The 6,216-nt window shown below is 41.8% G+C and overlaps 1 protein-coding gene across 2 annotated transcripts in view; it reads right to left on the bottom strand.

Moving 5' to 3' along the window:
- Positions 1–5,673, bottom strand: part of slc1a9 (solute carrier family 1 member 9) — a 22,262-nt gene extending 16,589 nt beyond the window's left edge. The window contains exon 1 of one of the 2 annotated variants that reach the window (XM_005726282.1): positions 5,527–5,673. The gene's annotated coding sequence lies outside the window, so the exon portion shown is untranslated. Of the gene's footprint in view, positions 1–601; positions 657–5,526 lie in introns of those variants that run through there. The other variant, XM_005726283.1, reaches the window with a different exon arrangement.
- Positions 5,674–6,216: the final 543 nt, after the last annotated feature.

Below are 6,216 nucleotides of genomic sequence, written 5' to 3'. Positions count from 1 at the left end.
GTTTAGTTTTCTGTTTTCATTCCTGTTGGAAGTGATAACAGAGCTGTATGTCTTAATTTGTTTCTGAAACCCCGCAGTCAATCAATCAATCAATCAATCAATCAATCAATCAATCAACCAATCTATCTATCTATCTATCTATCTATCTATCTATCTATCTATCTATCTATCTATCTATCTATCTATCTATCTATCTATCTATCTATCTAACTCTATAGATAGATAGATATAGATATATAGATATAGATATAAAGCAGAGTTATTTCCATCAAAACAATGAGTCATGGAGGAAGAATGTGTTTGCTGTCCAATAACACGACGCGTTTCCAGTCTACCAAGAAAATTTCAGAGACCCCACCGCTACCATCTCTCAACATTAATTGTACATAAACACATCTGGAGAGCAGCGCGGTCGTGCCAAATCCCTGTCACAAGTATGAGCGTCACATTTACAAACAGTCCGACTCAATGAGAGTCTGATTCAATGAGATAGCTGCAATCAGACATCATTATAATCCATCAATTTGAGCAGATGGCATACAGTCGTATACATTAACCAAAAGAACAATACACAAGGGAGGATGTGTAAAAAGATACCTACTGCTTTATGTGCTCACTTCCACGCTCTCACCTCCTGCTCCCTCTGGCCATATCTCTGCCCCTTTCTAGTCTGTGACTGTGTCCAGTCCAAGCACCAATTTGGATTTCCAGAGTTATCCCAAACTGGTGCGTATCAGGGCCGGAGAACGCCCAGCCAAGTTTCAATTGCAGAGATATAATCCTCGGTGAATGGAGTACCGAGGAGAGGAGGGGGAGGGTGTTCCTCTTAATAGTCTTCACAAATCCTCTTTTCAATCCTTATGCCATTCTTAGCATGAACATTGTTTGGTAATGTCAGCTGACCACATGCAATTTGCTTGCGTATGCGAATGAGAATAAGAGAAAGACGTCTCTCACCTTTTCATCAGTGTTTACGACAACTGTCCGCTCCTTGTGCGGATTTAAATGACCACAGTAGGTGGAAAAAATTGAGCCCAAAAAAGTAAAAGTTTCAAACTGAGATGTGACCAGCCTACAAAAGGGGCTACTGCGAAGAAAATGAATGAGTAAAGTTTACTTTTTAAACAGACAAGAAAAACCAAAAATCCTGCTGAATGTGAAAAAGACTAATACTATGAGAATAACAATATCTCTCATCCTCTCCTTTCCTGATAAGAGACCTTGAAACAACTAATCAACAGCATGTATCCTGAGATGAGAGCAGCAGTGATGAGTGTAAGCTGCAAAGACATCCTCAAGGACCTGATGCGGTGCTGCAAATCTGTCTTCCTTCCCCAACAGAGAGATTTCCTGCTCCAGGAAATGTCAGCGCTGCCTCAAGACAAAATGTATCTGGCCTCTAGGAAGCAACTCTTGTTGGGCTGACCTGCTGCTTTTCAACAGAGGAAAACTGAGACCATTTACAGTTTGGGAAGATTAAATTTGACTCCTTAACTTTCTAAAGTCTTGCCTGAAAAGCCCTAAACAGAATACAGAGCGAAGGCCATGCACCACATGGAATTTCTGTTACATCACGAATAAAATGCAAGAATTCAAGTCAGTGAATTCAGTTTGGTCAGCCAGCTTACAGTAATCCAGGATTTCAGAGCAACATGACACAGGTATTACCAGTCTGCCAGGTAGGCTGCAGACAGGGGCGCATATTCCTTTGAAGAGAGAACAACTTTAAATCTTTGCAAGAGCTCTGGAAACACATGTTAGTGATAAGTGCTGAAACACAGCGGTAAAGGAAGAGGGACTTCAAAGCGAGTGAAGCCAGAGCAGAAATAAAAAAATAAAAGAAGCACTAAACCCTGCTGGTACAGTAGTGATAGCATTGCTGTTTACATGCCCTCTTTGCGAAATACAGACACCAGACAGAAAACCTCCCACAGTGACTTTCAGAGTAATGGCGACTGGATAAACATGAGTTCCCTCAGCGTAAACACTGCGGTCATCCATCTGATGTGTGATGATGACCTGCGCAGCGCGTGACAACCATCACAATCGGTCTTCACATGCGGTCATGCACTTACGACACATCTTCTTAATCGTCATGGCTTCCAGGGCGACGGGTCACCACGCCAGAATGAGTTAATCTCCCCAAAGAGCGAGCTCTGATTACTGTAAATGAGCCCAAGCAGCTGTAGATAAAAAGGTGCGCGTACAGCTCGAGAGAACTACCTCAGTTTCTGTCGCAGGCTCGTCAACCCCCCTCCTCATTTCCACCCATAGTCTTCCACATAAATAATCCGACCGTTCGATCACAGACGTTGATCCAAGAGATCAAACAGATGCAGCTCTAACTCCCCGAGCTTAACGTTCACCGCGTACAAGCTTTTTGATTTCTTCTAAAAATCAGCATACAAACATGGCTGCCACTAGATATACACAACAAAAATGTACATTTTAAAATCTGAAGTGAGCAACAAAGGACCGTGAATAATCGATTTGGCCATTTGACATGATAAAGTTGTTGTAGTCACGCAAACTATTGTTGTAAAGTGAACTTCTCTTGGTTTTTAAGTGAGTAAATGTGAGAATGTCACCTTCGCTTCTACGCAACTTTGATATATAAACTGTAGGAGAGGCTCAACTTTTTAATGCAACGAACATGAACTATAAGAGAACTTCTGCATCCAGATGGGATCACTGTGTGACGGCATGTAAACCGATCAAAGGTACGCGTCTCCTGCTAAATCACCTGATTCACTGGTGCTTTCTACACAGACTAAATTCCCATCAATAATTATTTTGTTCTTTCAATCAAGGTTCGCATTCAAACTGACAAACATTCGCATTCAAATAGTGTATCCACGTAAAGATTTTCTGTGTGTGGATGTTACAAATATACGCTGCATTTTATTTTAAGGAACCATCTGTGCGTGCATGTGTGTGTATGTGTGTGTAACTCCGGGTGTGTACGGGTGTGTCAGAGGATTATGTCCAATGGTTGATTGTTTGGTGTGAGCCTTGCAAACGGATCGAGATATAATCCCCATCCCGCCCCTCCACCACCCTTGTTCAGCAGAGGGAGATGAGGATGGCCACTGCAGCAAACACAATAAACTACACAACACACAACTGCCATCGCATATCTAATAAATGAAAAGATCTGGGTGTGTTATCCTGTTAGCACCATTATGCAATATCACAAAAATGAATGTGTTGTACTGTTGTAGCTGGCGAATGTTTTTGGCTTTTTTGCATTAATCAATGATCGTCTGACAGAAAATCAACCAAATAACATGAAGTCTTCCTGCTACATAAATGGAAAAAAACAGCAAAGTCACAGATTTGAGAAGATGACATCATCTTACAATCTGTCTCTCACTTAAAATGACTATAAAGGTTCAAATTTGTTTTAAGCTCATAAATAATTAACTCATCATTTCACCTCTGGGTCATCAGGATAAATGGAAACTGCTGATTACTTTTCAACATTCCTAAACATACATTTTAGCTCAAAGTTTCAAAGACCTTTTCAAATCTTCTTTCTCCTTTGAGTTTGTGACCATGATGGCGTTCCACGACAGAAAATCACCAGAACTGTATTAAAAATACACTCAGCATTTTTCTTTTAAGTTGGGTTACATTTATTTGAGCATAAATACATTTTTGTTCATTAAACAGAAAGAAAAAATAGGAAAATGCACAGAAATATCTGAGTATTGTCTTAACTATATAAACTTTGAGACTGTTTCAATTGACTACAATTTAATTTGTTATAACACCAGTTTATAACAACTGTAGTCTTTTATGTTGAAAGGTTCAAAGATGAGACACACTCCCTTGAACAACACTTGGCAATGCTGTCGAGGAAGGCTGCCCTTTTAATAGTAAGAAACTTGAGGCAGAACCAGATTCGGCCATCTGCCAAAGGCCAATTTTGAGCCTTAAAAAACCTTGAAAGTCGTTTAACAAAACATCAGGTGGTCATTTGTATTGCAAAGATCTAATTTTACCTTGCAAAACATGAACTGAGCTGTAATTCACATTTGATTGCTGCTTTCAAACATTAACCGTGGTGGGATAAGATTGCCTGCTTCTGCTGCTAACACATAATTGTAAAGCTGCACAATAACAGTTACACTCAAAGACAAGAGATAACGCGCACATGCTGCACCGCAAAAACGCCGTAACGGCCTTCTCTCCCTACAGACACCCATATTCTAGATATCAGCGATGACAGATACACAGCACGAGTGTCCGTGCACTTCAAAGCAGAGCGCTGCCAAACTCCTTCAACATATGCACAACTGCCTTCAAACACATGCCTGGTGTATGAGTTTACCAGATCGCAAAAGCAGCGGGGTTACAGTCAGTGAAGGTCAGTGTCGACCACATCAGGTCTGTACACACACACACACGTGAGCGCACATGGGTCTAGATGCTGCCTCTTGACTGTTTGACAGTGAATAACAGGAAACTTTTGATACCAGATAATCAGATTCAGCACCGAATTTGGATTTGATAAATGCTGTCTAATCCAATGGCTTCTAGTGCACAAAGATATCTCACTTGCATTTCCTGTCAGTTCACACAAGCTGAAGATCACCAGTAGAATGAAATTAGGCATGTCAGGAGCAGGCTCTGGATAATATTTCAGAAGTGTCCTGAGGTTAATTCAAAGGAAGTCAAGGATGTGACAAGCTGACATCAACAACTAACACTTTATGTCTCAGGCCTATCTGTTGGACAGCGTTACATATACAATAACAAGAAGAAAATCCCAACGTCTCAGAAGATACAAACAATAAATGTGGCAGCGTTATTTTGCTAAGATGTGAGAATAGGTAGAGTGAAAATGAGAGAAAAGACTTGAGTTCTTGTGTGTGTGGTGTTGTCTGCATGTGCGTGTGCGAACACATGTCAACACACAGACACGCACCCCCTCCCCTCCTCTCTCACGGACGATAATCTGAGTGCATTAATCTGTTGTTTGAACTCCTTAAGCACAGACTGTCTATCACATCTGCTCTCTTCACCCCAGTAAAGCTCTGCAGTTTATAAACTCCCTTTTTCTCCTCTCGCTCTCCTTCCTTCTCCTGTCTTTTCCTTTTTTGATCTGTCGCCGCAATTTCTCTATCGCCTCCAGCAGGACTACATTTAACACAGCTCATTCCCTTCATACAGTAAATCCATCTTCTCATTTGGCCACCAGACCTTTTTGGAAACTTCTTATTCCAGCTTTGATCCCTCTCTGATCCCTCTCTGATCTTTCTTCCTCTTACTCACATCTGATAAAACATGACAGGGCCCACATGTTGAAAAACTGAAAAATCACCCAAGCCAATGTCTTTAATGAAATAAAAGCCCAAAACATTCACAATCTTTGCACAAAAAAAGATGAAACAAACCATTAATGTGTCTGGAATTAAACACTGAATAGTCACAAATGATACAAATTTAGCGCATGTGCGCGAGGCGTGAATGATTGGAGAGGAGAATATAAAAAAATGACAACAAGGAGACGGACGAGCTTACCTGCTGTCTGTCGCTGTCTCCCTTCCGACAAGAGCGAGGCATCGGGAGAGACACGCAGAGCAGGGACGTGGAGATGATGAAGACGAAGAGGGGATGGGAGGCGAAGTCACAGTCTTTGCGTCATCTGAGGAAATTTGCAGATTAATACAACAGCTTGATGCTCTGAGCCCCTCTCCTCCCCCACCTCACCCCACTGCATCTCACCCTCACTCCCATCTCCTCCCCTCCCTCCTTTCTCTCAGCATTCATGACTGTATCTATCACAAGCCTCTTTTATATCACTTTGGTTACACTTTTGGGGAATGCACGGGACAGGCGAGAATTACCAGTGACAACAATCACACGGAAGGTGGAAGATAGATGCGAGAAACAACTTTAAAATGATTATGGAAATTCTGCAAGTTAGGAGTTTGGGGAGTTTGGGGGGGCATCATTATCCTCCCTTCCACAGGAGGGTGCTATGACTCTTCACTGAATGGAAGAAACCTGCTCAGCAGCTTCCCCCTGAGGCATACATTGACAGATATCAGTGTCAGTCGGTGAGGCCTCAAAGTGCATGGGGGCTCAAGGGTGGAGCTGCTACATACTGCACATACAAGGGTCAGGCTTTTTCCATGAACCGTGACACTTTATCAATACACGGAGTTAGAAATAAAGTGATAAAGACGATGAGAAGTTTCAGGTTTGTCA

This window comes from Pundamilia nyererei, unplaced genomic scaffold, assembly GCF_000239375.1.
Source record: "Pundamilia nyererei isolate P.nyererei 1_Seehausen unplaced genomic scaffold, PunNye1.0 scaffold00018, whole genome shotgun sequence".
NCBI lineage: Eukaryota > Metazoa > Chordata > Actinopteri > Cichliformes > Cichlidae > Pundamilia > Pundamilia nyererei.
Note: the sequence above shows the minus strand (reverse complement) of the source record. Positions and strands in the feature narration are given on the sequence as shown.